We start from the raw sequence: 9,584 nt of genomic DNA, 5'->3' as shown, positions 1-9,584 counted from the left end.
GAAAGGAATTGTTGAAGTGAGTTCTTTAAGGTGAAATGGATACAAGCATAGAAACAAAATGATGTACCCCATTTGTGTACAATGAATCAAAATGCAGTCTGTAAAAAATTAAAACATAAATAAATAAATCATTAGAAAAAAGATTCCACCATGGTTTTAGTTGTGATTTGGAAAGGAACCCATGGGCAAATATTTATTAGCATTCTTGTGTGTGGTGTGTTCACCTAATTTTAGGTAAAGCAATGTGCCTGCATAGAAGGTCAAAATAATCTGGTTAGACAGATAAAATATAGAATAACAAGTGAAGGAAAACTTTCATTAATGGTATTATTGAGGGATAATATAATATTGTGATAAGAAAAAAAGGTGAAATTGAGGATCATTAATAACATAAAACATAGGAAAAAATAAAACAACAATATAAGTAGTACATAATCATATTCAGAATATTCTAAGCCAATTTTATCTGTAATATAAGGGGAAAAAGATAAAACTATCAAAACAAGCACAGCTAAAATAAATTATTAAGGGACATAAACTACAAAAATACATAAATTTCAACATAAAATATATATGTTGCCAGGGAGGATAAGTACAGAGTTGTTATATGCAGCCAAAGTTAAGTTCTTATCAACTTTAAATAACCTGTTATAAGATGTCCTATATAAACTGCATGTTAAGTACAAAGCAAAATTACGTTGTAGATGTAGAAGAATGAAACAAAAAGGATTTAAGGCATACCACATCAGAAAACCATTAAATCACAAAAGGCAGGAAAAGAGGAAGAAGGAAACAAAGAACCAAAAGAACAACCAGAAAAAAAATGACAAAATGTCAGTCGTAAGTCCTTACCTATAAATAATTACCCTGAAAATAAATGGATTAAATTCTCCAATAAAAAGACATACAGTGACTGGATAAAAAAGCAAGACCCAAGTATATACAGCCTGTAAAAGACTAATCTCATTTAAGGGCTGACACTGAAAATGAAAGGATTTAAAAAGAAATTCCACACAAATGGAGACAAAAAGAGCAGTGGTATGTATACTTACACGAGGCAAAATAAACCTTAATACAAAAATTGTAAAAAGAGATAAAGAAGGATCTTATATATTAATAACTAGATCAACACCTCAAGAAGATATAATAATTGTAAATATGTATGCACCCTACACTACAACAACTAAATATACACAGAAAATATTATAGAATATGAAGGGAGAAATCAATTACAATAGAATAATTGAGGGGAATATCAATATTCCACTTTCAACAATGAAGAGGTCAACCAGACAAAACATTAATGAGAAAATCCCACACTTGACCTACACTTTAGACCAAATGAACTTAACATACATATACACAACAATCCATCAAAGAGCAGCAAAATACACATTCTACTCAAGTGCACAGGAAACATTCTACAATATAGATCATATGATAGACCAAAACAAGTCTGAATTTTAAGTCTCTAATCATATGAAGCATGTTTTCTGGTCACAATGCATGAAAACATAAATCAGTAACAGGATAAATTTTGGAAAATTCACAAATATTTGACAATTCAATATCCTCAAGAACAACAAATGGGTCAAGGAAGAAATCAAAAAAGAATTTTTTAAAAATCATGAGACTAAAATTAGTGGAAACACAACTGACCAAAACCTGTGGGATGGAGCAAAACGGTTTGAAAAGTTTATTGCAATAAATGCCTATAAACAAGAAGAAATAACTCCAAAAAACCTACCTCAAAGAGCTAGAAAACGAAGAATAAACTAAGACCAAAGTTAGCAGAAAGAAGGGAAAATAATTAGCAGAGATAAAATAAAGTGGAGAATGGGGAAACAACAGAAAAAAAATCAAGAGAACTAAGAACCATTTTTTAAAGATAAACAAAATTGCCAAACCATTAGCTAGACTAAGAAAAAAAATGAGGGCTGTGGTTGTAGCTCAGTGGTAGAGCACTTGCCTAGCATGTGTGAGGCACTGGGTTCCATCCTCAGCACCACGCAAAAATAAATAAGTGTGTCCATCCACAATTAAAAAAATTTTTAAAGACTCAAAAGGAATGAAATCAGAAATAAAAAAGAAAATAGTACAACTTATATGACAGAAATACAAAGTATCATAAGAGATTATTAGGAACAATTACATGTCAACAAATTGGACAAACTAGAAGATATGGATAAATTCCTAGACACATAAAACCTAGGGAGAGAAATAGAAACTCTGAACAGATCAATAATGAGGGAGAAGATTGAATCAGTTAGTAAGTCTCCCATCATATAAAAACCAGAAATGAATGATTTTGCTCTTGAATTCTACAAAACATTTAAAGGGTATGAAGCATCCTCAAACTCTTCTCAAATTGCAGAAAAGGGAATATATTCTAACTTACATTACAAGACATTTACCTTGATCTCAATGTCAAACAAGGGCACTACAAGACTAGAAAATTATAGTTCAATATCCCTGATGAACAACAGACAGAAAAATCCTAAACAAAATACTAGCAAACTCAATTCAACTATAAAATAAAAGATCATTCACTTTAATCAAATGGTATTTGTCCCTAGGATGGAAGGGCGGTTCAACATATGCAAATCAATAACAGAACGAAGGACAAAAATGATGCAATCATCTCAATAGATGCAGAAAATATATTTCACAAAATTCAACATCCTTTCTTGATTAAAAAAAAACCACTTAACAAATTAGGTATAAAAGAAATTTACCTTAACATAACAAAAGCCATATATGTAATAAGCATATAGCTATCACACTCAACTGTGAAAATTTCAAAACTTTTCCTCACAGATCAGAAATAAGATAAGGATGCTTACTCTTATGCTTCTATTCAACATAGTACTGAAAGTCCTGACCAGAAAAATTAAGAGAAAGAAGAGACATCCAAATAGGAAAGGAATAAGTGAAATTATTTTTCTTTGTTTGCAGATAGCATGATCTTATCTGTAGAAAACCCTGAAAACTCCACCAAAAGCCATTCAAACTAATAAATAAGTACAGTAAAATTGTAGATAACAATATAAACACAAAAATCGGTGATATTTTTATATAATACAGCATTGGGAAAATAAAGTTAAAAATCATTCCATTTATAATAGCTGCCAAAAAAAACAATACTTGGAAATAAAGTAAACTAAGGAATTGAAAACTCTAAAACATTGGTGAAAGGCAAATAAATGGAAAGTTTTTCCATTTTGAATTGGAAGAATTAAAATTGTTACAAAGTTCATGCTACCCCCAAAAAAACTACATATTCAATACAATTACTATAAAAATTCCAATGACATTTTTCACAGAAGAAAACAATACTAAAATTCATATGTAATTACTAAAAAAAAAAAAACCTGGAGTAAAACAAACAAACAAAAAAAAGCAAAGACAAAGACATCATATTACTATTACTGGGTGGCACAAGATCCCTCCCAGGGAGGAAAGAGGTTAGGTAGGCTACAATCCTCTCTGCTCCAGAGATATTCATAATAAATTTGCAGGAGAATGGGTTTTTTCCGAAGCCAGCTTTAAAGGACGATGGAAGAAATTGTTCCAAAAATTCTATCTGGAAAAACTCTGGGAGGTGGAAAGCTTTTACTAGGGAAGGGTTAACCACATGAAGACAAAAGATTTTCACAGGTTCCACCTCCTTCCTGTTGGGAATTTTGTTGATGGAAAGGAGTTTTCCAGGTGTTTCACAGGTTCTGGAGTCTCTTTATCATATCAAAATGTGCTAGGACTTCCTGGGGTCAGCATCTGTCTCCCTTTTAGATAAACATGTTCTTTTTTTGTTGTTGTTTTCAACTGAGGAGAAGAAAAAGTATGACAGAGGGTTTTCTTTAGAACTTAGAATACCTAAAGAAAGGATGTTACAGATGCAGGAATAGAATGGAGAAACAGCTGGGAGGGTGGTTGGAGTGCAATCTTCCCAGCCTCCCTACCATAAGGAATCCATTCCCAATTTCAAAGGGGAGGTAAATTCATTCTTTTTCAATACTTGATTTCCAACTAAATTACAAAGATGTCGCAATTAAAAATACACGATACTGGCTTAAAAGTAGACATAGGCCAATGGAACAGGATAAAGATTCGGGAAATAAATGGAGTTTTTAATGGATATTTGAATTTTAAAACAGGTCCAAAGAAAATACAATGGGAAACAGATACCTCTTTATAAAGGGTGTTGGGAAAGGTGGATGTCCTCCTTGAAAAGAATTAAATTGAACTATTTCCTCACATCATATACAAAAAATAAACTCAAAATGGTTTAAAGACTGAAACATACATGTGAAGTCTATAAAACTAGTAGAAGACAATATACAGGGAAAGCTACATGACATTGGTATGGGCAATAAGTTTTCATATAACCTCAAATCTCAGGTGACAAAAACAAAAATAGACTAAACAGGATTACATCAAACTAAAAACTTCTCCCCAGCAAAGGACAAAAAGAGAATCAACAGAGTGAAGAGACAACATATGGAATGGGAAAAAATATTTGCAAGTCATATACCTGATAAGGGGTTAATAGCCACAATAGATAACAACTCCAGAAAACTCGATAGCAAGAAAACGCAGAACTTGATTTTAAAATGGTCAAAGGTATGAATACATTTCCCAGAAGAACATATATAAATGACCAAAGATATATGGCACAGTTGAACATTGCTGATCATTAGGGAAACCTAAATTAAATCTATGAGATGTCACCTCACACCTGTCAGAATGGCTATTATGAAAAAGATGAAAGAGGAAAAGTATTAGCAATTATATGGGGAAAAAAGAAACCCTTATACACCATTGTTTAAATTTTAAATTAGTACAGCTACTAAGAAAAATTGTGAAGAGTTTCCTCAAAAATTCAAAATTAGAACTATTATATAATCCAACACCCTGACTACTGGGTATACATGCAAAGGAAGTAAAATCAGTATATCAAAGAGTTATATCAGCATTAGCATGTTTATTGTAGCAGTGTTCTCAATAGCCAAAAAAATGGAATAAGTGTGTATCAATGCATAGATGGATAAAGAAAATTAAATCTTGTCTTTTTCACAATGTGGATGGAACACAATTAGAAATACTTCATGACCTCAATTATATGTGAAATCTAAAACAATGAAACTCAGAAGTAGAGAGTAGAATGGTGATTACCAGAGGTGAGGGATTTGAGGAGGAGAGGGATGTTGCTCAATGTATGCAAAGTTCAATTAGGAAAGAACAATATTTAAAAAATTTTTTGGTTGTAGATGGACACAATAACTTTATTTTATTTATTTATTTTTATGTGGTGCTAAGGATCAAACCTAGTGCCTCACATGTGCTAGGCAAGCGCTCTACCACTGAGCTACAACCCCAGTCCTGAGTAATAAGTTTTTTGAGATCTATTGCATAGCATGGTGACTATAGTTAACAATGTATATATTCATATTTTAAGAGAATAAATTTCAATTATTTTGCCCATAAAAAATAAATGCAAGTTCTTGAAATTTTAAATTAAGAAGCTTTTTCATATTTTTATGCTACATTTGAACCGGAAATTTCAGCTAGGGATCATGGCATATACCTGTAATCCCAGGGACTCTGGAGGCTAAGGCAGGAGGATCACAGATTCAAGGCCAGCCTGAGCAATTTAGCAAGATCTTGTCTCAATAGAAAATAAAATAAAATAAACCAGACACAGTGGCACACACCTGTAATCTCAGCAACTCCAGAGACTGAGGAAGGAGGATTGCAAGTTCAAAACCAGCCTCAACAACTTAGTGAGACCTTCCCTGCCTCAAAATAAAAAATAAAAAATACTGGGGATGTGGCTCAATGGTTAAGCTCCCCTGGGTTCAATCCCTCAAACTATTACTATTACTACTACTTCTTCTAATAAGAATAATAATAAGAAGAAATACAGTAGTCAGACCTTGCCCTCAGCTTTAATCCCCATAGTTTCTGTAACTTGTGATCAACTGAAGACTGAAAATATTAAATGGATAATTCATTCAATCTATTTTAATAGTGAGTCTGAATAATGTGTTGAAATTTCATATTCAACCACCAGGGATGTGAATTTTCCTTTTGTCCAGTTTATCCCACTTTAATCTACCTGCCTTTAGTCACTCAGTAGCCATCCCAGGTATCAGATCTACTATTACAGTACCATAGCACTTGTGGGATTCAAGTAACACTTAATAATGGTCCCAAAGTTCAAGAGTAGTGATGCTAGAAATTTGAATATTCCAAAAGAGAACCAACAAAGTGCTTCTTTTAAGTGAAAAGCTGAAAGTAAAACAGGATATCTTGAGAGAAAGAGAGACCATATTCACATTACTTATGGGGCATCATATATTGCTATAATTGTTGTACTTTTGTAATTATTATTACTTTGTTACTTGCATAACTCAACATTTAAATTCTATCATAATTAAGTATATGTAGGAAAAAGCAACATATACATGAGTTTATATAATATATATATATTATGTGTTTATAATATATATTGTAATATATATTATAATGTGTTTAGTACTCTCTGTGGTGGTTTCAGGTATTCACTATGAGTCTTGGATTATATTCCCCATGTATAAGGGGAAAATGCTGTGTTTGAGGTGATAAATATGCAATTAATTTGATTTGATGTACACATATAACACTGCTTTGTATGCCATAAATATGTACAATTTTAATTCGTCAGTCAACAATAAAATAAAAATTTAATAAAACTGTGATAAAGTGAAAGCTAAATATCTTGTGAGTGTATTGAGAATATTTTGTGAGGGGCTTTCTCCCCCACCAAACAAGTACCATCCAAACCAGTATCAAAATATCTAAGTACATAGAAGTATTTAATATATGATGAAGGCAACAATACCAGTAGTAAAAGGTATTCAAAAAAAAAGTAGAGAGAACATTAAATATTCCTTTCTCCCATGTTTCTACACCTTTCTGGAGTCTTTCCAATTTCTGGTGTACCCTGCCAGAGAAAATACCTACACTTTCAAGGATTTTATATTTTTACATTCTTTTCTCCCCACACAAATGGTACAATATCACACTGATCTACGCCCTATGTTTTTCACTGCAAATTACAACTACACTGAGATTCCATCTTGCTCCAGTCAGAATGACAATTATCAAAAATATAAGTAACGATGAATGTTGGCAAAGATGTGAGGAAAAAGGCACACTCACATTGATGGTGTGAGTGAAAATTGGTGTAACCACTATGGAAAGCAGTACGGAGATATCTCAGAAAACTTGGAATGGAACCACCTTTTGACCCAGCTATCCCACTCCTTGGCCTATACCCAAAGAACTTAAAATTAGCATACTACAGAGATACAGCTCAATTCACAATTGCTAAACTATGGAACTAACCTAGATGCCCTTCAACAGATGAAAGGATAAAGAAAATGTGGTGTGTATATACACAATGGAATATGACTCAACCATAAAGAAGAATGACTTTATAACATTTGCCAGTAAATGGGTGGATCTGGAGACTATCAGGCTAAGTGAAATAAGTCAGTCCCCCAAAGCCAAAGGTTGAATATTTTCTGATATGTGGAAACTAACTCACAATAAGGGGGAATAATAGAAGTTCATTGGATTAGACAATGGGGACTGGAGGGAAGGGAGAGGTGATAGGAAAAGGAAAGAGAGCAGAATCAATCTGACATAGTTTTCCTATGTACATATACAAAAACATCACAGTGAATCCCACTATCATGAACATTCACAAGAATGGGATCCTAACTAAAATAAGATACATTCCATGATTTTATACCAAAATGGGTTCTACTGTCATGTATAACTTAAAAAATAACCAATAAATAAATAAATACAAATAAAAATAAAACCCCATCTTCAATATGCTTTCATATAAATACATGTTGAGCTGCCTTGTAAAACTGCATAGTATTCCATTGTACAGATGCACCATAATGTAACTGTCTCCCTGTGATGGTTGTTTTTCAGATTTTGCTACACGAACAAGACTGCAATGATTATTTCTCTTGATTTGATTATATTTAAAGGATAAGCACTCAAGAGTGAAATTTCTAAATCAAACAGTTTGGCCCTTTTTAGTTTTGATGGTTATTTCTAAAATGCCTTCCCTCCACAAATAGTGTGCCAATCTAACCTCACAGTAGGAGTGCATTTCCTTTTCTGATTACATTCTCTGGTTCCAATACAGACTATTATAAGCTTTATGATATTTATTAATCTGATAGAGGAAAATACATTATCTTGCGGTTCTTTAATTTGCATTTATTGAACAAGTGAACTTGAATGTTTTCATATATTTAGGAGTTGTTATTTTTATTTTCTGCAAACTGTTTAATCATATATGTTACCTATTTTTTCTAGCATATTCTTTTCTATTAGCATATTGTTTGTGGGGATTATTTATACAGGAAGAAAAGTTGGCTCATCATTGGAAAAAGTATTTCATCCCAATAATAATAGGTTAAAATTAATTCTATATAGAGTTAAAATGTTTATATAAAAGAAGAAGAAATAATAAGATACTGGTGAACATATATATAATCTTATGATAAAAGGAAATTTCCAATATTAAAAGCAGAATGCATAAAAGAAACTATTGGACAACATAAAAATTTTAAATTTTATCTATAAATACACTTAAATAGCAAACAACAACTAAATATGTGCATATATTAGAGATAGAGGAGAAAGAATGAGAAAGGGAACCCATTGAAAGTGGTAAAGAATATACACAAGTGATCATTATACTACTCTTACCACTTTTCTGTAGGCTTATCATTTTTCCAAATAAAATTATTGAGAAAAAGTAATTTAAAAAAAGAAGAAATGGCTGGACACAGGCCTATAATCCCACCTACTCAAGAGGCTGAGTCAGGAGGATTGTAAATTCGAGACCAGTCTGGATATTTTAGGGATACCTTGTCTCAAAACAAAATAAAAAGGGTTGGGGATGTAGCTCAGTGGTAAAATGTCCCTGGGTTCAATCCCCAGTACTAGAAAAATACAAATAACTTAATAAATAAATAGATAAATAAATAAAATTGTGCACCGTAGCACACACCTATAATTCCAATGACTTAAGAGGCTGAAGCAGGAGGGTCACAAGTTCCAAGATAGCCTCAGCAACTTAGAGCAATCCTGTCTCAAATTTAAAAAAATAAATAAGAATGGGCTAGGGATACAGTGCAGTGACAAAGCACCCCTGGATTTAATCTCCAGTAGCAAAAGGAAGGAATGAAGGAAGGAAAAAAGGAAGGTTAAATTCAAATAATCAAAATTTAGAATTAAAAAAATTAAGCAATTACTACAGCAGAATAGAGATTCTTTTTTTCCAAAAGAAGCTACAATTACATGCCATACATTTGAAAACTTTGATCAAATAAAAATGGTAAAAAAAAACAAATAAAAAACAATATTTGAAATATATGACAGCCTAAAGAATGATATCCTTAAAATAAAATGTGCACTTATGCATCAATAAGAAAAAGTACATATTCCAGTATGTGAAAATGATGGACAAAGAACATGATCAGGAAAACAACACAAGAAATACAAATGATCAGTAA

This window comes from Sciurus carolinensis, chromosome X (assembly GCF_902686445.1).
Source record: "Sciurus carolinensis chromosome X, mSciCar1.2, whole genome shotgun sequence".
NCBI classification, from domain to species: Eukaryota; Metazoa; Chordata; class Mammalia; order Rodentia; family Sciuridae; genus Sciurus; species Sciurus carolinensis.
The sequence above is the reverse complement of the archived record's forward strand: the minus strand, read 5'-3'. Positions refer to the sequence as shown.